The sequence below is a fragment of the Rhinatrema bivittatum genome, chromosome 2, assembly GCF_901001135.1.
Source record: "Rhinatrema bivittatum chromosome 2, aRhiBiv1.1, whole genome shotgun sequence".
NCBI lineage: Eukaryota > Metazoa > Chordata > Amphibia > Gymnophiona > Rhinatrematidae > Rhinatrema > Rhinatrema bivittatum.
The window spans coordinates 705,054,963-705,080,352 of record NC_042616.1 but is presented as its reverse complement, the minus strand read 5'-3'; the positions used below and the strand labels follow the sequence as shown (position 1 = coordinate 705,080,352).

At 42.6% G+C, this 25,390-nt stretch overlaps 1 long non-coding RNA gene across 1 annotated transcript; it reads left to right on the top strand.

Annotated features, from left to right (window-relative positions):
* The first annotated feature begins 2,889 nt into the window (after positions 1 to 2,889).
* On the top strand, positions 2,890 to 24,676 carry LOC115085529. The gene is made up of 4 exons (XR_003854877.1): positions 2,890 to 2,919; positions 16,289 to 16,424; positions 18,116 to 18,166; positions 24,588 to 24,676. It is a non-coding gene; the product is annotated as an uncharacterized LOC115085529 (long non-coding RNA).
* The last annotated feature ends 714 nt before the right edge of the window (positions 24,677 to 25,390 follow it).

Below are 25,390 nucleotides of genomic sequence, written 5' to 3'. Positions count from 1 at the left end.
AAAGTCTGGTAAAGGTTTATTACCTTGCTGTAGATGACCCAATGTGGATCCTGTGGTTGTGTACCTGGCAAGGTCATCAAATACAGATTTGAACAGCTCCAAAAACCCAGCAAGGTCCCGCAGGATGGGGTCATCACGCTCCCACAGCGGAGAAGCCCAAGCTAGTGCTCTTCCATCCAGATAAGACAGTATATACATGATCTTGGCATAGCTGTGGGAAAATTATTAGACTGAAGTGCAAAATGCGTACAGCATTGGTTGAGGAATCCCCTGGATCTCCAGGCTTCCCCTGAGAAGCAAATAGGAGCAGAGAGGGGTACAACAGTTTTAACCATCACTTCTGGCGGTATTTCTTCTTTACCGGAGGTAGTAGAAGCGTTCATCTGTGAGTGCAGTAGATTAAAGGCCACAGTCAAGCTATCCAGCTAGTTCTGTTGTTCGATGATTCGCTGAGCCAGGTCTGGAATGGCCTGCAACGCGATGAGCTGAGACAAATCCATTGAGTTAACAATCTGTTATGATATTGAGGTGTTTGGTGGATTCTCAGGGGCAACAGTGATAGTGACTCTCACGGGGAGGAGCCCCGTAGTGAACTGTAGCACCAGGCTAGACTCAGATGCACAAACACAGAGAATATATCTTTATTATGCAGCTTGTATGGTTCACTAGAGGTGGCAGTAGAGAGTGGATTAGATATAGATAGCAACAGTCTGTGATCCTCGGCAGAGGAGACCCGTCCCACAATGTTGGTATAAGGCCCCAATGCAGGTGTCCAGTGAGGACTGTAGGAGAGACAGACTGGCAGATGTTATAACATACTCCCTTGTAGCTGAGTAGATAGAGTTCCCAATAAGCAGTAGAGAGAGGATAGGTAGCAACAGTCTGTGATCCTCAGCAGAGGAGACCCGTTCCACAATGGTGTAGGGCCCAATGCAGATAGACAACGAGGAGCTGTAGATGAACAGACTGGAGAAGTAGTACTCACTCTCTGTAGCTGATAGGTAGTGTTCCAGCAGGTAGAAGAATTGGTAGCAGGCACCAGGATAGACAATCAGGCCCTTGAGGAGCGAGTACCTGGATTCAAGATAGGTACCTGGAAATAAGCAAAAGAACTCCCGAGGAGCGGGTACCCAAGTTAGTAGAACCCTGGAGGGTGTAGATAGCTTCCAGCAGCAGCAGAAGCAGCAGAGCAGCTTCAGACCAGAACGAATCAAATCCGTTGCTAACTCGGCAAGAATCAGCAAATAGGTAATCTTTTGTAGTCAGAAGCAGTGACGTCACTCGAGGGGGACGCCCCCGAGGTTCGCGCCAACACTGCTATAAGATGTGAGGCATGCACTCATGTGCCCTAGGAGGCTTCAGGTCAACATGGTGGGACGCCGCACCAAAGCTGCTCTGGGGACACTGGAGGGTGCGGCAAGGAGACGCTACGGACGCCATTCTCCTGAGGCTGGTGGAGAAGGCTGAAATAGGGTGAGGCATGTCGGGCGAAGCCGTCTGAGACCGATGGACGCAACACTAGTCTGGTCAGACCTAGGGTGTGCCACTTCAATGTGTGTACACACTTATCTGTGGTCCAAGCTCTGTCTGTTGCTGTGCCTACTCTAATTTGACGGTCTCTGGTGTGGCCTCCTCAAGGAGAAAGGTCCTGTTGTCTTGAGCGTCAGGCTTTCTTCCATCTGTGTCCACTTTCAGGAAGAGATACATACTATCTGGCTATAACAAACCAATAACAGAGACTACTTCCCTGGCACCAAGTATCTTCCTGCAGCTAAGAGTTCCCAATGAGGGTGTTTGACTGTTTGGTGTAACTGATGATCAAGTTACAGAAAACAACAGATAATCAATAATTCCCTGTCTTTAATTTCCTGGGGGAACAGAATTTATTTTTTCTTAGTCTTCCTACTCCCTCTAACAAGGACAGATTAAAATAATCCACGTTCCTGCTCAGCTCTTTACTGTTAGCCTCCAGTAGTTTGAGTATTGGTGAGGCTAACAGTAAAGAGCTGAGCAGGAACGCGGATTACTTTAATTCTTTATTTTAAAATGTTTTTTTCCCCATAGGCTGTGCTGCTTTATCTTCTGGGTTTTATCATTCTCTCCCAGGCACACTCTAGCACCAGGGGCTCTCCCCCTTCCTGCTTTCCCTGCTGTCGCTTATGCCCTGGTGCATGCTGATACTCCCGGGGGCTGGGGGTATTGTATCATGATGGCAGGGCTTGCTGTATGCCTTCTATCATTTTCTGCATTCCCCACATATCTTTAGTTTATTTTTTTGCTTTATTATTTTCTTTTATTATTTGTGCCGCCACCATGGGCCTGATGCCACCCAGACCCCTTTAAGAGGTGCTGAGTGAAGATGTTATCGCAGGGCCTACAGGCCTGACAGAGGCCTCCTCAATCAAGTGGGAGCTTGCCTAAGGCTCCTTGCCGCTTGTTCCTGCCTCACTGCTCAGCCCTATGCTGCAACAAGCAAAACAGGAGCCCTCCTTCACTGCTGCAGCTGTTGGAAACAGTTATGTTAAACTTTGTTATGTTAATATCTGTTATGTTAAACTTATTCCTTTTGCTCTCAACTCTCCCACTCTGTAAATCCCTGTTCATTGTAACTTTATCTTTCTAGTTAATTGGTTACCCCTTGTTTCGCTGTAAACCGGTACAATAAGACCCTAGTCTTGAGTATCGGTATATCAAAAGAATCTAAATAAATAAATAAATAAATAAATAAATAAATAATGCATGCCAGGCAGCTCTCCCTTTACTGCTGCAGCTGGACAGTGTTGTGGTAGCTACAGCATATGTTCCAGGACCTCCCCTCCCTCCCGAGGTGAGGTAGGAGCAAGGCCACCCTGTGGTTGCCAGTACCTCCTCTTTCTTTCTGCCATGGCTGCTGTGTGTGCTGCGGCAACTCTCTGCCAGGTAAACACCCTTTGTTTTTTTAACCTGTCCACAATGAGAAAAGAGAGGAAAGATGAGAGAAAGATTGTATGGGAGTGGACAGTGTATGTGTGTGTTTGTATCGCAAATTCATCATCCTGCCTTTTACCTGCCCCCCCCCCCCCACTACCACCACTACTACTATTCTAGAGGTCAGAAGCAGATGCTGAAGAAGGGGGGGGGGGGGGGGGAGCATGTGGTAGGGCTTCTAGTGGTGTGACAGGATTGGCAGCTTGTAGAAATATTTTTACTGACAGCCTATCTTCCATACTTCTGAGTGAATCCTGCTGCCAACCTCCCCCTTCCACAGGATTTCAAATCACAGAAAGGGCCAGACTGCAAGGGAGAATCCGCCACCCTCCTCCCCTCACTCATCCAAACTCTAAGGGACGCGCCACCTGGCTTTCTCAGTAATCTAAATTGTTGCTTGCAGCCCTTTGATTAAAATGTTTGGGGATTTAATATCTAAGGAATCAATAACACAGATAAACAAAGAGGGAAACCAGAACAGGCTGGAAAAGTAAAAAACAAAATTTTGAATCTGATGCAATGTGAAACAGATAGCCAATGTAAATGTTGCAAAACCGGAGAAATGTGGTCAAATTTATGAAATCGAAAGATTACTCTAACAGTTGTATTTTTGAAGAAGTTGATGGCTGAGGGGGGATATGATAGAGGTCTTTAAGATCATGAGAGGTCTTGAACGAGTAGATGTGACTCGGTTATTTTCACTTTCGAATAATAGAAGGATTAGGGGGCATTCCATGAAGTTAGCAAGTAGCACATTTAAGACTAATCGGAGAAAATACGTTTTCACTCAACACACAATAAAGCTCTGGAATTTGTTGCCAGAGGATGTGGTTATTTATTTTATTTTTATTTTTTCTATACCGACATTCCTGTAAAAATACAAATCATATCGGTTTACAATGAAACTTCAACATTCGCTCAGGGGCTGTACAAGGAACATTGGTGCCAGTTAACAGCAGAAACAGGTCAAAAACTCGACTAAACATATCCTGAAAATCATATAACTCATCTTAACATGACATAAAATAAAATCCTCTCAAATCATCTCTGAAACAGAAGAGATGGTAGCTGGAGTAAGCAGAAGAACTGAGGTGTGGACTGAGGTGTCCAGCTGGAGTGTTCGCTTGGGAGAGAGAGGTTGAAGATGAAGGGCGTTATTGCAGTTAGTGTAGCTGGTTAGTGCAGTTAGTGTAGCTGGGTTCAAAAAAGGTTTGGATAAGTTCTTGGAGGAGAAGTCCATTAATGGCTATTAATCAATTTTACTTAGGGAATAGCCACTGCTATTAATTGCATCAGTAGCATGGGTTCTTAATGTTTGGGTAATTACCAGGTTCTTGTGGCCTGGTTTGGCCTCTGTTGGAAACAGGATGCTGGGCTTGATGGACCCTTGGTCTGACCCAGCATGGCAATTTCTTATGTTCTTATGTTCAATTGATAATTAGGAACTCCTATAGGCAACTAATTACAATAATCCGATTTAGAGATGTGCCTGAGTTAATAATTTCAAATCCAGAGGGTCCAACAGAGGGCATATCCATCATATATACCTCAAATAAAAAAATGATTTTTGAAATATTAAGGAAATATATAGGCTCATTGAAAGTCCAGAATCAAGCTGTACTCCCAAGGCAGAAACGACAGATTTTAAAGGAATAGGATTGCCACAAATAATTGGAATATCAAGTGGGGTGGAAAGTTTAGAGCTAAACCACATGGCCTCAGATTTTGAATGATTAATTTGTAGTCTATTGTCTTGTAGTCAAGTGGCTACATGATCAAGACATTGGTTAAATCTGGAGAGATCCAAAGTAGATTTGGAGCTCACAAAGGCTGTAATCTGAATATTGTCTCCATGGAAAGAAGGGCAGAAGCCACAACCTTCTATGAGAGTGGCTAGTGGTGAAAGAAATATATTAAACAATAAGGGAGAAAATATTGAACCTTGTGGGATCTTGAAAGGTAAAGATATTGAATTGTAAACCTGCTGGTTCTATTCAACTTGAAAACACCTAGCTGAAAGATAGGAGGTAAACCAATTTAGGGCAACACTATGAAGGCCAATTTCCTTATGATGCTCAGTCAGTAAAGAATGATTGACTGTATCGAACGTTGTGCCCATGTCCAAAAATACTGTGTGAGCTTCTCTGAGACCAAATTAAGTCTAATATCATTGATATTGTACTGGCTGCCACATATCAAAAACGATATAGATGCACTGGAGAAGGTACAGAGAAGGACAACCAAAATGATAAAGAACATGGAACGGCTCTCTTATGAAGAAAGGCTAAAGAGGTTAGGTCTATTCAGCTTGGAGAAGAGATAGCGGAAGAGGATATGATGGAGGTCTACAATTTCATGAAAGGAATAGAATGGGTAAATGTGAATCCGTTGTTTATTCTTTCAGATACTAGAAGGACTAGGGAACACTCCATGAAGTTAACAAGTAGCACATTTAAAACAAATCGGAGACTGTTCTTTTTCACTCAATGCACAATTAGCTAGGTTTTAAAAAGTTTGCATATGTCCTGGAGGAGAAATCCATAAACTGCTATTAGTGACATTCACTTAGGGAATAGCCACTCCTTATTACCAGCATTAGTAGCATGGGATTTACAGTATTTAATGTTTGGGTTCTTGCCAGGTACTTTTATCCTGGATTGGCCACTGTTAGAAACCGGATGCTGGGCTTGATGGACCCTCGGTCTGACTCAGTATGGCAACTTCTTATGTTCTTATGTTCTTAAATTGCTCCCTCACACTGGCTTTGTGTTTTAAATGTATTTGAAAATGTTTTTAGTATGTGTTTTTACCTCTACAGCAAACTTATTTTCAAATTCTCTTTTGCATACCTTATTACTATTTTGCATCTATTGTGCCAGTGCATATGATTTTTCCTATTTTCTTCATTTGGTTCCTCTTTCCATTTTTTAAAAAGTTCTTTTCGCTATAATAGCCTCTTTCATTTCACCTTTTAACCATGCCAGCCTTCCTTCCACCTTTTTCAATGATGGAATACATCTGGTCTGGGCTACCAAGATGGCATTTGTAAACAATGTCCACAAATGAAGTAAATTCGTAACCTTTGCAACTACACCTTTTAGATTTTTTTCTATTTTCCTCATTTTATCTTAATCTCCATTTTCATAATTAAATGCTAGAGCAGTAATTTTCCTTAATGAATTCCCTCCAGTTATTAAGTGAAATTTAAATAGAAACATAGAAACATGAAAGCAGAAAAACCTATTTAGCCTATCTAGTGTGCTCATCAACACCAACTTCTCAACTTTACAGTCCCTACCACTCCCTCAGAGATCCTTTGTGCATATCCCATGTATTCCTGAGTTCAGATACTGTTCTTGTCTCTATGACCTTCACAGGGAGGCTGTTCTACCACACTCTCTATAAAGAAATATTTCCTTAGATTACTTGTGAGTCTACCCTTATCCTATGTCTCCTATTCTAGAGCCTCCTTTTCATTGAAAGAGACCTGCCTCCTGTGCATGAAAACATTGGAGGAATTTAAATGTCTTTCCCTATTCTGCCTTTCCTCTAGGTTATATAAGTTTAGATATTTAAGTCTATCCCCATATGCACTGACCATTTTAGTAGCCACCTTCTGGGCTGACTCCAATTGTTTAAATCCTTTTGAAAGTATGGCTTTCATGACTGTACCCAGTATTCCAAATGAAAGCTCACCAGGGGCTTAAACAGAAGCAAAATCATCCCGTTTTTGCTGTTGAATATTCCTCTTCTTATGCAGCCAAGCATCCATCTGGGTATTGATGTCACCTTATCCACCTGTTTGACCACCTTGAGACCATTGTAACATTTGGCCAGCTGTGAGACAGCCTCGCAACCGGCCACACTCACCCTAGGAGCTGCCAATCTACCCAACACTGAGATCGCATCCTTCGTGGCATGGATGCCATTGCTCCTACATACGTGCTCACACAGTACATTTAAAGGTCACACAGCAGGAAATTTGGCTCGCTGCTAGAAGAATTATATTTATTTATTGATTTATTTATTTATTTATTTATAGGCTTTTATAGACCGAAGTTTAGCTAGAGGCCTTCACTCCGGTTTACAGGTAGAACAACATATTACAGGTTGATATACAAGTTATAGAACAACAAATTATAAGTTAAGGAACATTAGGTAGAACAGTATAACAGGAAAGGTAATATGCATGGTCGGGTTATTACACCAGAAGCAAGATGTTTATCGCCGGCTTCATGAAGCGACGCAAAGTAAAGATGACATCACAGGGGGCTGGGCATTAAATCTCCAGCTGTCCCATTCACCGATGCCTCAGCAAAGGTCCACCTGCCTTGAAGTTGCGTGTTGCTCTCTTTGTTTATTTGCCTTGCCTTGTCTCTGTGCCTTCCTGTTTGCTTTGCCTTGAGCTTTGCCTGTCTTGTGACTGTGCTTTGCCTTGGTCATGCCCTGCTCCTTGCTGTATCCATACCCTTGCCTTTTACTGCCCTGCTGGTCTTTCTTGTTTTGTCTAGGTCTGTCCTGTCTTGCCTAGCCTCTGCTGTCTTGTTGTCTTGGCCTGATTCTCTGTATTGACCTCTGCTAAGGACCTGGACCATGCTCTTGCCTGCCGCCTGATACTGATCGCTGCTGCGGACCCCAACCATTCTCTGCTCACTGCCTGCCCTGACCCTTGGCCCAAACCTGGTTACTGTCTGATCATAGCCTGCCCTGACCTCTGCTGTGACTGGATTCTCTCTTTCTCTACTACTCCTCTAGAGATACTCACCTATGTCCTGCTGGCCCATGGAACCCAAGGGCTCAACCCATGGGGAATGGGGCTGGTACAGGTGAAGCTCCTGTTCAATCCCAGTAGGGCATGTCCACCAGCTGTTAGCATGGGCCTAGTAGGTTCGCTTACTAGGCTGATCAACCACACCACAGCTCACTTCCATGACAATCATCAGATATGATCACCCCCATATCCCACTCTTCTTTTATGCTTAGAAGAATTTCATCCCTAAATTATACTGTTTCCTTTGGTTTTTGCAGCTGAAATACATAACTCTGTATTTTTTAGCATTAATTTTAGCTACTGGATTATTGACCATTTCTTGAGTTTTTTTCAAATTCTACCCTATTGCAGATTTTGGTATCATCCATAAAAAGACAAACATTCCCCCACAATCCTTCTGCAATGTTGCTTACAAAAATGTTGAAAAGAACAGGTCAAAGGTTCCATCACTGTGGAGCACCACTAGCAATGCCCCTTCCTCTGAGTAAACTCCATTTACCATGTCACTTTGTTGCTTCCTATTCAACTAGTTGCTAACCCAGTCAGTCACTTTAAGGACTAAACCAAGGGCACTCAATTTCTTTATAAGTCGCCGATGTGGAACTGTGTTAAAAACACCAGCCACATGTAGACAGGTACCAATGTTTTATCATTTTGGAATCTCTCCCCATACAGTCAGCACCATTTTTAATTCTGGCTTCCAGGTGATACTGGTGAATGGCATTGCTTCTACCCTTTACATCATGGCAATCCCACAGAAGGGGATAAGTGGGGGCCAGTGAGGAGGTACCCAGCCCTGGCACATGGTTCTGTGATGGAGTGGGTGGGAAGGGTCCAGGGAGGCTCCAGCTGGGTAAGCCTAGACTCCAGGCTCCATTTTTACCTTGAAATGGGAGGCTGAAGGGAGGTTTTAGCTTGACCAAGCTCATCCCAGCTAGGTAGACCTGGGCCCTAGGGATTTCCTGCGGGTGCAAGAGGGGTCAACAGGGTCTCTTGGAGGCCTGTTTTGGCTTCTTTTTTGTTTTATGATTTTCTTTTTGTTTCTTTATCTGTTTTCAGTTTGGAAAATTGAACAAACTGAAAAAAAAAATTACATGAACCAAAAAAATGAAACTACCCCAAACAGAAAAATGAATAGAACTTAATTTTTTATTGCTGTACATCCCTATTATTTTTTAGACTTCTAAGGGATAATATTCAGTTACTGGCTGGATTACAAAATTAGCTCTGGAGGGATATTCAGTGCTACAGCTGCACTATTGAATATAACTGGCTAGCTTAGAGATAGGTAAGTTTATCTGGCTATCCTTAGGACTACTCTACAGCATGAGTATTTATTTATTTAAAAAATTTGTTACCTACCCTTCCATAGTTCAGGATGGGGTACATAGCATACTCATAAGAAAGAAAAATGTTCATAAAATAACAAATGAAACAGCAAAAAACATTCTTCAAATAAGGCCAATGTAGGCGAGCTGAAAGAAGTGAGTCTTAAAAGCCTGGTAAAGAGTTGCATAAATACTTGAATAAATTATCTGGCTAACTCTTAATATTATGGATAACTTAACTCTTAATATTATGGATAACTTAACTGTGCCCCTGAATACTCCTATATAATGCAGCTAAATATGTGTCAGATAAAGAGTTATCCAGCTAAATTTTAGCCAATGAACCGGGGAAAATATTGAGAAATCGGCATTTAGCCAGATTACTTTTGAGTTATCTGGCAAATAGCTGCTGAATATTGCCCTTCCTCTAGTATTTGCATGCTGGCCTTTCAAGATATGTGTTTTGTTTGTATTTCAAATATTCCTAGCAGTTGACAGGGATAATTTGAATGTTTGTACTTGGTGGCACTTAGACCACTTTTGTCTTTATTGGAATCTCTCAATTACTTGTTTAACTTTCCTGTTATGTTTTTATCCTTTGAACATACTTCTTTCCAAAGCAAGGGCTGCTGAGTGATTATCAGCTTTTCCCCATGTTATCTCTAGCATTTAAAAAGGTCTAGCTCCTTTTAAAATGCTAGCACCTATAGCCTAGTTAAAGTGAAAACCTTCCTTTCATATTATGCTTCCCTTTCCATAAAATGTAGCCCAGTTTCTTTGCACCATCATCTCATCCACACATTGAGACTCTAGAGGTTCTTCCTGCTTCGGGGCATGTGGACCAGAAAGCATTTCCAAGAATTCTACCCTGGAGTTTCTTGATTTCACTTTTCAACCTAAAATCCTCCCACACCTTCCTAATTCATTGGTACCCACGTGTACCACAACAGGTAGTTCCTTCCCAGAGCTGTCTAAAATCCTATCTAGGTGACACATGAGGTCTGCCACCTTTGCACCAGGCAGGCAAGTTACCAAGCAATCCTCACATCCGATAGCCACCCAGCTAGCTTTATTCCTATGAAGGCTGTTCTAACACTTCCCTCCTGGGCATAAGCCCTTGGAGATCCATCCTCAGTGTGAGAGGATACTGCATCACCTGAAGAACAGGTCCTAGCTGCAGGTTCACGTTCTGCTACACCTAGATGATGCTCTCCTTCCAGGTCCTTGCTCCTCCAAGGCAGTATAGGGACTGTCCTTGTAGGCCTCCACTATGAACCTCTCTCCTTCAACTCCTCCTGGACTGCCACTCTAGCTTCCATAGATTGGACTCATTCTCTGAGAACCAGGAACTCTTTGCACTGGGAGCAAACATACAACCTCTCACCAACAGGTAGATAATCATATATATGACACTCGGTGCAAAAGACTGGATAGCTCCTATCTTGCTGCTGGACTACTGTCTGCATATTTTCGCTTTTGATCAGCTATTTCTTAGATTGATTTAGTCAATTTAACTATCCTGCCAATCACCTATAATAGGTCAACTGTTTTTTTTTTTTATATACTTTGGTCAGTGTCATTCAATTTTGCACTTGTGTAAGGCCTTTAATTGACTGCCAATCTGAAAAATGTCCCAAATCCCTAATTATACAGAAGCCTATATATATTAAGATTTGAGCCTGGGTGGGCGAAAGATGGGGTGGGAGGGGAGGAAAAGTTCAAACAATCCAGAATTACCTTTCAAACTGAACACGTAGGAAAAGATTTGTCTGGTATTGTTTCTATGGTGCTTTTTCCAACCAATAATTTACATTGTATTTAAAAATTGTTTTTAGGTATTAATGATTTTGAACTTCTGAAGTACTTGTTAGTTCCCGCACAATGGGGTGGATTTTAAGAGCCCTGCTCGCGTAAATCCGCACGGATTTACACGAGCAGGGCCTTGCGCGCCGGTGCGCCTATTTTACATAGGCCTACCGGCGCGCGCAGCGCCCCGGGACTCGTGTAAGTCCCGGAGTTTTTCAAGGGGGGCGTGTCGGGGGCGGGGCCGATCGGCGCGGCGTTTTCGGGGCAGGACGCGGCGTTTCGGGGGCGGGCCCAGGGGCGTGGTTTCGGGCTGGGGCGGTCCGGGGGCGTGGCCGTGCCCTCCAGAACCGCCCCCAGGTCCCGTCTCGGTGCGCTAGAGGCCCGCTGGCGCGCGGGGATTTACTTCTCCCTCCGGGAGGCGTAAATCCCCTGACAAAGGTAAGGGGGGGGTCTAGATAGGGCCGGGGGGTGGGTTAGATAGAGGAAGGGAGGGGAAGGTGAGGGGAGGGCGAAAGCAAGTTCCCTCCGAGGCCGCTCCGATTTCGGAGTGGCCTCGGAGGGAACGGCGGCAGGCTGTGCGGCTCAGCACGCGCCGGCTACACGAAATCGGCAGCCTTGCGCGCGCTGATCCAGGATTTTAGCGGATACGCGCGGCTACGCGCGTATCTACTAAAATCCAGCATACTTTTGTTGGCGCCTGATGCGCCAACAAAAGTACACTAAGGCGCGCTTTGTGAAAATCTACCCCAATGTCTGGTATGACCATTTGCTTACTACTGTCTCTCTGGTATGCTGATCCAGGTATCCAGTACCTTCTTATTAAATATTTCCCTCAAATTTCTTCTGTGTCTCCTCCCTTCAGCATCTCAGCATGATCCCTTGTCATTGAATTTTCTTTCTTTTGTAGGTCATGCTCGATTCTTGCATTTAACTGAAGCCCGTTAGATATTTGAATGCTTCTACCATATTCCCTCTCTATTTCTTTCCTCCACAAAGGGTATTAGAGACTCCATAAGTCTTTATTTTGGATTGGATTTGCATACTCTTTACCTTTTGGGGTACATTACTCTGAACTCTTGCCATGTCTACATAATAACAAATTAATGTGGTAGATGTTAGCAAATAAAGACTAATTGGTCCATGCAGTCTGTCCAGTATTCACTACCTGCACTGCTTTAGTTCAGGATGTCTCTCATCTATTATCCATACATGCCTGATTGCCTGCAGAGATGGCTCTTTATCCAAGTTGGTTTTGTTCTCTTCCCTTTTAAGTTCTCTATCATTCTGAGTTGATAAGTATAGTGTATGTGTTTCCATACCTAAATTAACACCCAAGTCTTCATTTCTTTATAAACCACAACAGTATATGTGTAATTTCAGTGTCACACACAAATGTTAACAAGGAAGAAAAAGGGGGGTGATTTAGATGCGCTTCAGGGAGGGGTTTGGAAGAATGTGTACAAGTCGCTAGTATTTTGTATTATCAAACTTGTCCGTACAATTTAACACCTGCTAATTGACTGGCTCAGCTGAAATCACACTAATGTTTTCTCTGTAGTTTTTAGATAGGAGGACTTGGTGAACCAGTGGGGGTTCAGGGTGACATGATGGAGGGTCTAGGTGAATTGAAGAAGGTCTGGGTAAACTGATGGATATATCAGGAAACTGGTGATTCCAAGTACAAATGCAAGTAAATGTTTTCATAAGTGTAATTGTAATTTATGTGCATACCTTATAAAATACCTGGCTCCATGTTTAATTCTAGGTTATTACAAATGCTTTGTTATAATTGTTATGTACATAAAATATATGCGTGTAATTATATTAAATGGGTAGAGAAAATATATGTTTTCCTACATTACAAATTTATGCATGTGCTGAAACATAAAAGTATTTTGGGGGCAATAATACTTGGCATTTTATAATCTATTAATTTATGTAGGGATTTACGGTAACAGAAATAATTGTGCAATAATTATAATCTGCTGTCTCTCACCCGCAATGGGCCTCAGGGAGTATCAAGGTTTATTGCACTCTAGGTTTAAATCATTTACCGTCAACTTCCAACCAATCCAATTATTCCAATATCCTAAATTTTATTGCTTCCAAAATCCACCCAAGTGGTATCTTAAAAGTCAATCCACAAAATACTTAGCTGTACAGGCATCCATGGCCACTCACAAACTCTACCCAACATGGACCATGTTTCAACGAATACTGTCTTCCTCAGGGATATATAAGCATACTCATTGTTCACAGAAATGCCTAATACAGATTAACCAAAGCATTCTGTTATTCACTGGAAAGCATAATGTAGAAACTGCATTTTTGTGAACAATGAATATGCATATATTCCCCTGAGGAAGGCAGTATTCACCGAAACATTGACCATGTCGGGTAGATTTTGTGAATGGCCATGAACACCTGTACAGCTAAGTATTTTGTGGATTGGCTTTATGGTACCACTTGGATGGATTTTGGAAGCAATAAAATTTAGGATATTGGAACAATTGAATTGGTTGCAGGTTGACGGTAAATGATTTAAACCTAGAGTGCAAGAAATGTTGATACTGCCTGAGGCCCATTGCGGGCGAGAGACAACAGATTATAATTATTGCACGATTATTTCTGAAACTGTCAATCCCTTCATAAATTAATAGACGTTTATTAAATACACATTTTTTGTTAAATAAGTTGGGGTTTTTTTGGAAGAGTTTGGTTTTTTCTCTTATTTTTATTTTTGTTTTTGGCAATTTTAGAGAGGTGTTACTCTGTATTGTGATTTCATAATCTATGCCACTCCTGCTATGCAGTTTATAAAAGACTAGCATAAAGTTTCATGTACTCACTTATACATGGAAATAGTGTACTATGGACAGTTTTGAAAGCTGGGCTCATAAATTTTCCAGCGTGAAAATAATTTATAATTTTCTTTAGTAAAATATTTTTGGTTTGCTCTTACAACATAAGTTATACATAAGATTTCATATTTGCTAACATATTAGGATTAGTGTGAAAAATAACTAGCAATATTTTCTCTTTGATTATATAGTACTAGTTGATTTAAAATATATTCTTTTAATATATAAACATCTGATCAAAATGTATCTTTTTTGTATCTTGTTTGTTTAATGTAAAGACCTGTTCAATACTATATCTATTGTTTAATGTAACGCCTTACGGCGAAAGTTTTGTTCTTTGGAAACCGTCTTGATTTGATTTGTATATCTAGAAAGTCGGTATATAAAAACCATAAATAAATAAATAAATAAATAAATATCTTTGTTAATTTGCCTTTTACAAGAATTTTGGAAATTTCTTTCTACATACTGAACATAGGTATGTTACAGTGGTAAGATGCATAAGTACAACCATTTGGATAATTACAACAAATGCATCTAACTCTGAAAATCAACTTCATTTTTATGCATTAAAAAGTGATTTTCAAAATGAAATGATCTTTGAAAATTTCCAATATTTTTATGCATCTAAGTTTAGACCCTTTACTTAGGACTTAGATTGATGAACTGCTGAAAATTTGTCCTAATGACATTGACAACTCTCGCTTAATTATTCTCTGGTTTTTCTTGTGTAGAAACTGTCTATATTTTTCTGCATAGTGAAATCACTGGCTCCCCTTCTGAGGGTTCTTTGAAAATGTAATTCTTTTTTATTTATAAAGATGCATGCAAAACTCTGAAAAACCACTTCTGGCAAAGGAAAAGGAAGCATAAATAGCCCGAAAGTTCAAAGTACTAATTTTTTCATATTTAGTTACTGGAAAACCAGACTTCATATTGTTTTTGGTGATTACACAATTAGAGAAGCTATTGCCTGCTGTCTCAGTCTGCATATGGATCCAGATACACAGCTGCAGACGCAAACCATGGTTCTGCTCTGCTCTAAAGAGACATAAAAGGATACACTTACAATCAGGTCTCCTGGAAGATGAAGGAGTGCAAAAGCCATTGATCACAATGTGAAATGCTGAAAACAGAAAAGGAATCCAATTTATTTTAAATAAAACTACTCTGTTCTCTGGTGACAGATTCCAGAGTCAGACACCAGTGAGGAACTGACAGCAGATGTTTTAGAGTCAGGACACAGAGAGGCTGAGTAATGGTATTGAAAAGAAATTGCTTTGAACTTCACCCGTGCTTTAAATACTTCAAATCAATAGGGTCACAGAGCTCTTTAATAGAGTGATGAGGTCCTGCCCCAGCAGATCTTCATAGTGACAAGCTGATGTGCTTCCTAGCAGTGGGGTCATAAAAATTCAGGCTTCTTCCTGAAAGGGAGCATTGTGTATGGAGGTCCATTTGGAGTAACTCCCTTATATGGCTACTCTCAAAAAGCTGAGCCCCGGCAATGCTCATCTACTTGAGACTGACCTCATGAATTACCGCAAGAAACTTAATCTATAAACTAGCTTCTCCTTATGCAGACTGATTAATTCTTGTTTATTCCTAAATAGCTGTCACAAGACCTATTCATCAAACTCTTAAAGAAGGAGAGACTCACATAAGCCTGCTTCAAGTGCGGCACCATTAAATAATCATTAGACTGCACTGCTGGTCTTGGAACCCACTCCAAATCCACAAAGCAAGCTTTTTACCATTCATCAGAAGTGCATTTAGATGAGATTTGGAACTGATAAAGAAAAAGAGTGTTTTCTGTCACTATCAGTTTCATGGCTATAGTCTTTTTCTTTTGAGAGGCATTTTTTTTTCCTTTTGGGAGGCATTTTTTTTCTTTTTTTAACAAAAGTAAAAGAAAATAAAGGCAGATGGCCAACTCTTTTCAATATCCGTTTGCTTTGTTTGAGCAGTTTAATGTAGTGAAACAGAGTGAAATGTTTCTACTTGCTAAATGGTAAACAACGATATTACCCAGAGTTCATCAGCAGATTGGTGCAAAACAAGGTGCTGGTGATTAATTAAACAGTTGTTGTAATTGTAATGCAGGATACATAATGGATAGTGTGATATGTACTTTCAAAGCTGCAAATTGGCAAATAATAACTTCCCTATGTGGCACATCTCTATTCCATGCTGTTAACTGCATAAATGATCAAAAGGAAAAGGTTATTGCAGTTAATCAATACCAACAAAAGAAAGCCTTCTCTTTGGTTTTCATCAGTCTTTATAGATATCTATCTATATATTGTTTTATACTACCAGAGCTGCATATTGTAGAATGAGACAACAAACATCTCAGTAGGGTCGCTGCAAAATAAATAAATAAATAAACATCTCTCCCCTGCATCTTTTCCTGGCTCCATCTAAAACCCAGCATGCATGCGCCTCTGAAGAACTTGTAAGCTAGGTGACTTTTTTCTCTTTTTCCCATATACAAAACAAAATGTAGGCAGCAAAAAAATGTGATTTAATTTTCTTGTGTGTTCTGTCTGCTTCAGATTCTCACAGATCCTATTGTTCAGTCAGTAGAAGAGGCTCAGGGACCTGAGCGACTGGGACTGTGGCCTAAAGGCCATGAGAACCATCTCCATGATTGGGCTGGTTATCACCAGACCAGACAAGACACGCATCTAAGTATGTATACCCTAGAGGAGAGAACAAATAGAGAGGAGATGATAGAGACATTTACTGTAAATACTGAAAAGTATTAGTAATGTACAAGGATTAAACATTTCAGTGGAAAGAAAGTTGTAAAAGTAGAAGCCATGATATGAAGCTCCAAGACAATAGACTAAAGAACAGCATCAGGAAATATTTCTTCACGGAAAGGGTGGTGGATGCCTGATAATCCCCTTCCAGAGGAGGTGGTGAAAAGAAATCTGCAACAGATGTCAAAAAGGCATTGAATAAACATAGAAGATGGTGATGAAGCACTGGAGCAACCTGTGCAAAGCAGTGTTTCAGCCTTCAACAGCAGTGAAATGACTGCATTGTGCTATCAAGAAGGCATGGGGTAACTTGCATGGAGCAGCAATTATAACCCAAAACAGAAGGCATGGGGTAACCTGCACAGAGACAGTTATAACCCTAAAGGCCTGGCTGGGCTTACAGGATGGACCATTTAGTCTTTATCTGCCATCATTTAATATATTACCATGGTGATGTTGAAGATTATGGTCTGAATGTATAATATTAAGAGTTAGCCAGTAGGTCTATAAAAGAGATTATTTAATAAAAAGGACTATTGAAAATATACACTCAAGATATTCTTATTTGAAAAGTCTTACAGATAAAAATATGCAAATTATCTTCTTGTGATTAATGAAGAACAACATCACAAATAGTATGAACATCCATCCGAAGTGGCAGTTTTGATAGGGGCATCAATCCACAATTACATTTATTTATTTTATTTATTTAACAGTTTTTCTATACCGACATTAAAATACACATCATATCGGTTTACATTATAACAACAGGTAGAAAATACATAGAATGGGGAGGTGGGAGTGGATAACCAGCAAAAACAAGAGTTAGAAAGGGCTCTAACTGGGACCCCAAGGCAATAGTTAAAAAATGAGGGGGGGGGAGGGGGGGCGTAATAGGGGAGCTAATTTACACATTACATATATAAATAAATAAATTACATATATTTCCAGGTTAAAAACAAAATGTGTACAACCTATTCAAAAATAATCAATAAGTGAAGGCATTAGAAACTATGACTGGGTGAAGAGGGCAACACCAACAAGGAAAGTAACATGATTTTAACGTCAGGGAGTGGAAAGGTTTGTTATGGGCAGCTGCTGAACACTCCAAACGGCAACCAGAAAATACCAACCGCTTGCTTTTTAATTAAAAGTCATGATGGGTAAAATAGAGAAAGGAAGAGAGGTAGTTGAAAAAGAAGGGAGGAAAAGGAGTGAAAACTATTCTGCGAATGAAGGCCAAATTGTTGTACCATAATTATAGTAATTTCAAACAGGATGAGAAGTGGACACAGGGAGTGGAAAATGTCAGAGGGGCGAGGGCATGATTAAAATATTGGCAACATTCATCTCAAACACAGGTACATAAAAACATTATTTGCAATAACTACATTTTGGCTTTTGCAGAAGATTTCACAAAAAAACTGCTTTTGTGAATCTTTTTTGCATAGAACTTAACTGAAAAATTAGTGATGACACAGAGAAATCAATAGCAAAATTTGCCAGATTTTCTGCTTTGGAAACCTGTGCCCATCCCCTCTTTTTTTAATACAAATTACTTTAAAAAATTGATTATATACTTGCACCTGCTGAATTTTACCATTCTTAACATTTCAGACTTCTCCCTTTAAAGAAGTGGTTCCCAACTTTGGTCTTCATAGTCCCCAAGTAAGTCTGATTTACAGGATATCACAATGAATATGCACAAGATCTATTTGCATATATTTGAGTCAATAATTTTCTTAATTTGCATACTCTGGTTACTCTGAAAAAAAGGCTTATTTGGGGGTTATGAGAATTGTAGTTGAATTACAGTGAATATTATTTAAATTATGAAGATTTTGTGAAATATTAGTATAAATATTCAGAGAAAATATTTATTTAAATATATTCAAATGTATAGATTACATCTCCTGCAGGTGTTGCGGCTAGACTGCTGTGAGGGTAGATGGTGGACCCTTGGGCCGGCCTACTGAAGATGATAGGGCAGGCCGGGAGGCGGAGACTCAACCTGGCAAGGTTTCACCCGGAGCCTGGGACCCCCCCGGGAGGAGCCCATAGGGGCCCGGGCCCTTGGGACTTAGGCGCTGCTGTGAATGTCCAGAAAGGCTGATGCGTAGGGAAGGCAGGAGGCCTACCAGCAGCAGGGGCGGCTCGAGGATTGCCAGAGAGTCACAGTGAAAGGCCAGGTCAGGAAGCTGGCCCAGAAGGGACACTGGGGCTAGCGCAGGCAGGCAGAGGTAAGAGTTCGTGGCAACCCAGGTAGGGTTGGCGGCAGGCTGCAGCGAGGTCGAAGGTAGACCGGAGACACGGCAGGCCACAGGCTGCGGCGAAGTCAGAAGCAAAACTGGAGACAAGGCAGGCAGCGGGCTGCAGCGGAGTCAGAAGCAAACCGGAGTCAAGGCAGGCAGCGGGCTGCAGCGGAGTCAGAAGCAAACCGGAGTCAAGGCAGGCAGCGGGCTGAAGCGGAGTCAGAAACAAACCGGAGTCAAGGCAGGCAGCGGGCTGAAGCGGAGTCAGAAGCAAACCGGAGTCAAGGCAGGCAGCGGGCTGAAGCGGAGTCAGAAGCAAACCGGAGTCAAGGCAGGCAGCGGGCTGAAGCGGAGTCAGAAACAAACCGGAGTCAAGGCAGGCAGCGGGCTGAAGCGGAGTCAGAAGCAAACCGGAGACAAGGCAGGCAGCGGGCCGAAGCGGAGTCAGAAACAAACCGGAGTCAAGGCAGGCAGCGGGCTGAAGCGGAGTCAGAAGCAAACCGGAGTCAAGGCAGGCAGCGGGCTGAAGCGGAGTCAGAAGCAAACCGGAGTCAAGGCAGGCAGCGGGCTGAAGCGGAGTCAGAAACAAACAGGAGTCAAGGCAGGCAGCGGGCTGAAGCGGAGTCAGAAGCAAACCGGAGTCAAGGCAGGCAGCGGGCTGAAGCGGAGTCAGAAGCAAACCGGAGTCAAGGCAGGCAGCGGGTTGAAGCGGAGTCAGAAACAAACCGGAGTCAAGGCAGGCAGCGGGCTGAAGCGGAGTCAGAAGCAAACCGGAGTCAAGGCAGGCAGCGGGCTGAAGCGGAGTCAGAAACAAACAGGAGTCAAGGCAGGCAGCGGGCTGAAGCGGAGTCAGAAGCAAACCGGAGTCAAGGCAGGCAGCGGGCTGAAGCGGAGTCAGAAGCAAACCGGAGTCAAGGCTGGAACCAGGAAAACAACAGGAAACGCAACTGGAAGCAACTAGTCAGCTGGGAACCTCATTGCAAGGTGTTTAGGGAAAGACTGAACGCCGGTTATATCGGGAGCAGAGCGTGACGTCAGCCGAGAGGGTGGGGCCGGGCTTCTGGGAGCTGGGTGCACAAGAAGAGCGTCCTCGCACGCGTGCGAGGCCGGAGAGGAACAGGCCTGCAATGGCGTCCGCCATGTGGGAAGTGCACGAACAGAGGGCCCCCCGGGGCCTGGGCCAGGCGGAATCCTGCGGCTGCCGAAGCGGAGGTAGGCGGGCCTGAGCCCGATCAGGAGGGGGCGGTCGGGACCACAACAGCAGGGCTAGCTTCTTACTTTTCTCACATCCTTAATCTCAAATAAGATAACACAAAGTAAATTTATAGGATCATTCATCAAAATGCGTTATAGCATTAATGTGCACGACAGTAATGCTATCGCACTGTGTGAATGCACATTTTTCATAAGGGTGGGATTGGAGAGGGGTTTGGGTGGGATTAATTAAAATGAAGGGCATTTTTGCACTGTGCAATAGCATTTATTTATTTATTTATGGTTTTTTTATATACCGGAGCTCCTGTATACAATACATATCGCTCCGGTTCACAGAGAACAGTAATAATTACTGCCGGGTGGCAGTTTACATGGAACAGTTTACATGGAACAGTTTACAAGGAACAGTTAACATGGCCATTTACATGGAACAAATCAGAATCATTAAAAGCATAATGCATGCTTTTAATGCCAGAAATAACTAGATCATTTTTCCTGATATTAAGCTGCATGAAATGCCCCAAATCACCATAGTGCAAAGGCAAACTGCATTTTGGCCATTTCTAAGTGTAAGAATGAGAGAGAGAGACAGACAGACAGACAGACAACCTCTGGGGCGATCTTCATAGTATTCAATTATTTCTATCACTATAGGAGGGCTAGCTAATAACTGGAGGTGAGGTATTGGTGGTGGTTTAGAGTGTAGGGGCCAGTTTAACATGCTGAGTGAAATGTACGAACAGCACAGTATACCTCAGTGAAGATCTGGAGTCATTTGGAGTGAGGAAACTCTCACAAACATGAGATTTCTATAATGCTCTTTCACCCTAGCTTGATAGTACCCTGTTATAGAGTCCATCAAGCTAGGGCGAAAGAACATTGTAGAAATCTCATGTTTGTGAGACTTTCCTCACTCCAAATGATATCAGTTCTTCACTGAGTAGTGTGCTGTTCATAAGTCTCACTCAGCATGTCAAACTGACCCCCAAACCATAAACCACTACCAAAACCTCACCTCGAGTTATTAGCTGGCCCTTCTATAGTGATATAAATAGTTGACTACTATGAAGACCTTATGAACAGCTTCTCTCTCTTTCTTACACATCACAGTGTATAAATACACTATCTAGGCATTTTCCATGTGAAATTATCACATTTTGATGAATTTAGGTACGTCTTCAGCTGTCTCATTTTCAATGTACATTCTGTTCAATCCCTTCATTCTACTTTTGCCTGATGCACCTTTTCACCTTTGGTCACTTTTACTTTCCAGCATCCAATTGTTTCTTGAAAATGAAAAGTATTGATAAATCTGTGAAAATGAATTTTAAAAAATGTGCAAAATTGACTAGAAGGACTAGGGGGCATTCCATGAAGTTAGAAAGTAGCACATTTAAGACTAATCAGAGAAAATTCTTTTTCACTCAACGCATAATTAAGCTCTGGAATTTGTTGCCAGAGGATGTGGTTAGTGCAGTTAGTGTAGCTGGGTTCAAAAAAGGTTTGGATGAGTTCTTGGAGGAGAAGTCCATTAATGGCTATTAATCAAGTTGACTTAGGTAATAGCCACTGCTTTTAATCACATCAGTAGCATGGGATCTTCTTGGTGTTTGGATACCTGCCAGGTTCTTGTGGCCTGGTTTGGCCTCTGTTGGAAACAGGATGCTGGGCTTGATGGACCCTTGGTCTGACCCAGCATGGCAATTTCTTATGTTCTTAAACCTAAACTTGAGAGAATTGCTGTCACATTCTGCTAGCAATTCGGCTTATTGCAAGATGCAATATTATTTAGCATGTTACTTATTTCTTTACAAATATATTGTTCTTTTTATGCATTGGCTTAATTGCTCCATTCATGTCCAAATTATTACTTAGCTATCTGTATGCATTCTCTCACCTACATAATGATTGTACAAGGAATACAATCTCACAATTTCCATGAAAAGATTTACTGTCAGTGTTACTGGAGATTCCTCCTGCTCATGTGTAACAAAAGCAGCAAAACATCTGCAGTCCATAAACTGATTTTCTGGGTCTGGTACAGCCCTCTCAGCATTCTCAGTAGTAAAGATGTTAATCGCTCATTTATTCATCCAGCCAATTATCAAACAATGTGCAAATCTTAGGGCTGTAGGAAGAAATCTGCTATATAGTCAAGACATAGTATGCCCAAAATGTGTTGTTTTAAAGTGATTTGAGATATAAATACTGGCACATAATTCACAGAAGAACATTTTTACAAATTTGCCAGTTCATGCACTATGTACCAGTATTCAAGAAACTATGATCTCCAGTTTATACCATGGGGGTCAACCCTGTTATCATCTATAATGTAGCTGCACAGTGATGAATTATGGGAGATGTAACTCAGATGTAACTCAGCAGACCATCTACGTAATAAAAATAGCATCAGATATTTATGACTCTCATATATAAACAATATGCAAAACACTAATGACATGTTAATGAAATAAGATAACAACATAGTAGCATGAAGAAATGAATTCTAAACCATAGCACTAGTCTATGGGGGAGATTTTCAAAGGGTATCTTACGCGCGCAACCCCGAAAACCTATCCCTACCTCCCCCTGTGCATGCTTTTTCACTCAATGCACAATTAAACTCTGGAATTTGTTGCCAGAGGATGTGGTTAGTGCAGTTAGTGTAACTGGGTTCAAAAAAGGTTTGTATAAGTTCTTGGAGGAGAAGTCCATTTCCTGCTATTAATTAAGTTGAATTAGAAAATAGCCACTGATATTACTAGGATCAGTAACATGTAATAGACTTAGGGGTACATTTTCTAAGAAAGCACGAGCGCGTACTTTTGTTTGCGCACCAGGTGCAAACAAAAGTATGCCGGATTTTATAAGATACGTATCTTATAAAATCCGGGGTTGGCGCGCGCTGCCCATTCCCTCAGAGGCCACTCTGAAATTGGAGCGGCCTCGGAGGGAACTTTCCTTCCACCTCCCCCCACCTTTCAATTCCTTCCCCTACCTAATCCACCCCCCCAGTCCTATCTACACCCCCTACCTTTATTCCCAAAGTTACGCCTGCTCGAGGCAGGCATAACTTGCACGCACATGCCGGCTGCTGGCGCGTCAGGTTCCGGTCCGGGGGCTGGTCCGGAAACCGCGTCCACGCCCCTGGAACGCCCCAGATAATGCGCTGCCGCGACACACCCCCTGACACGCCCCCCCAGGAAAGCCCCGGGACTTACGCGCATCCCGGGGCTTGCGTGCAGGCGGGTTTGGGGTAGGTTTTCAGGGGTTATGCGCATAACCTACGCGTGTAACCCTTTGAAAATCTACCCCTTAGTGTTTGGATACTTGTTTTGCAACCGTCGCTGCCCGACGGCTTCACTCCGCCTACCTTTCTTTTTCTGCGACTCCTCCTGCTCCTTGTGGATGTCTGGCTGCCGCGGCGTCTGCCCGCCGTCCTCTCTGGCGTCCCCGGACCAGCTTGGGCACTGCCTCCTGCCATGCTCCTCAGGTACTTTAGGGCATGCGCGCTGTGTGGCCCTCATTCTTATTTCCTCTATGGCGCGAACCTCAGGGGCATCCCCCTGTGACAATGTCACGCTGCCCAGATATTTAAGCCTACTGTTTATTGCTAGCCATTGAGTTAGCAAGGGATTTCCTACGGATGGGATTCGCTCTCCGTACCCAGCTACACTGCCTCCAACTTCTATTGGACTCATTTCTGCTATCAGGGTACCCGCTCCTCGGGGGCCTCTTTGCTTCTTTCAGGTCGCTATCAGGTCGCTATCACTCACTCCTCGAGGGCCCGTGTTCCCTGACTCACTGCCTGTGTCCATCTCCTCTTTTACTTGGAAGAATTCACTGCAGACATCATCTGTGAGTACTACTACCATCTACTCCTCAGAGCTCTTTCCCTGGAACCAGGTACTCGCTCCTCGAGGGCCTGCCTCCGTTCCAGCGCCAGTGCCATCTCCTTCGTGGAACAGCTGTGTGAGTACTTGCCAACGAGTCTCTCCTCCCAGGGATCTGGTACTCGCTCCTTGAGGGCCAGCTATCCCTATCTCGGGGCTTCTCCATATGGGGGACTCTGTGAATGTCTTATTGTACTCATTCTCTCAGTTCTTTTCACTACATCACTGCTAACGGATGAACTGCTGTTTCAGTGCCCTGAGGAATGCTAGCCCAGCCGGGCTCCATCTTCTACTCACTACCGCCACCTCTGGTGGCTTCACAAACTGTCTAAATAAAGATAAAATCTGTGTTTGTGTGTCCAGAGCTGAGCCTGACCTGTGGCCCCTCACGGAATGTCCCTCTCGTGGGCATGGTCAGCTGCCACAGTGTCCAAGGGTCCACCCAAACCTTAGAAAACATAACAACTTGCCAGGTTCTTATGGCCTGGATTGGCCACTGTTGGAAACAGGATGCTGGGCTTGATGGACTCTTGGTCTGACCCAGTAGGGCATGTTCTTATGTTCTTAAAAAGAGGTTCTGCACTTGTTATGCCCTCTAAATAAAAATATCTTACCCTCAAAAGATATTATGGGTGGGGGGAACATAACTGCAAAGGGCATGGCTCTGCTTCACTTGGCTCTTTCAGTGATTTGAAATGTCCATTGTGACCCTTTTTTTGAAATGTTTAGAGACCCCAATCCAAATAAGTGCTTCTCAACCATGGATCCACAGGGGAGCGGCAATGAGAAATCACATCCTGGTAGAGGGAACATCAGAAGAGCAGCAGCAGCAGCAGCAGCAGCACAGAAGACCCAATGGACAAGGTGGGAGCAGCAGCAAAGTGTCTGGCAGCGAGCTTAGCCAATTAATCCAATGCCACATGTTTCTGCATGACAACATTGAGCTGTCAGTGCGCAGCTCTATAGGAAGGTGGGCGGAATCAGGCAGCCAGAGCATGTGAAGTCTGTAAAAAAGCAGCTGCCTATATTTGCATGGATTAACACGACATTATGATGCACCTTGAGGGGGCGTGGCATCTATTCCTACTCCTTGGGCAGCAGATTGCTTTGAGCCACCCATGGTACTACTTCTAGAGACAATAACTGTAAGCCCTCTGAGAATAGGGAAATACCTACAGTACCTGAATATAATCCACTTTGAAGTGCTGAAAAACTGAAAATAAAATAAATAAGTAAATTAATTAATCAATCCTATCTTTTCCTGAGATGTCAACTCTTTAGTAGGGTTGGGCATTTGCTTGAAAAAAATAGGAAGAGCACAACAAATGAGTCTATTTTTGTTTCATTCAAGGACCCCTGAAACAAATAGATGGGTCCCATGAATTTAAATGAAAATTGTCATCTCATTCATTTATGTTTCCCATTCAAGTATATGATACATTCAAACCTATGGCTGTGTTGCAGAGCAAAAAAAAAACCCAATTGGTAACTATAACAGAATAACTCTTTCCAGTGTGACATCACAGCCTTGT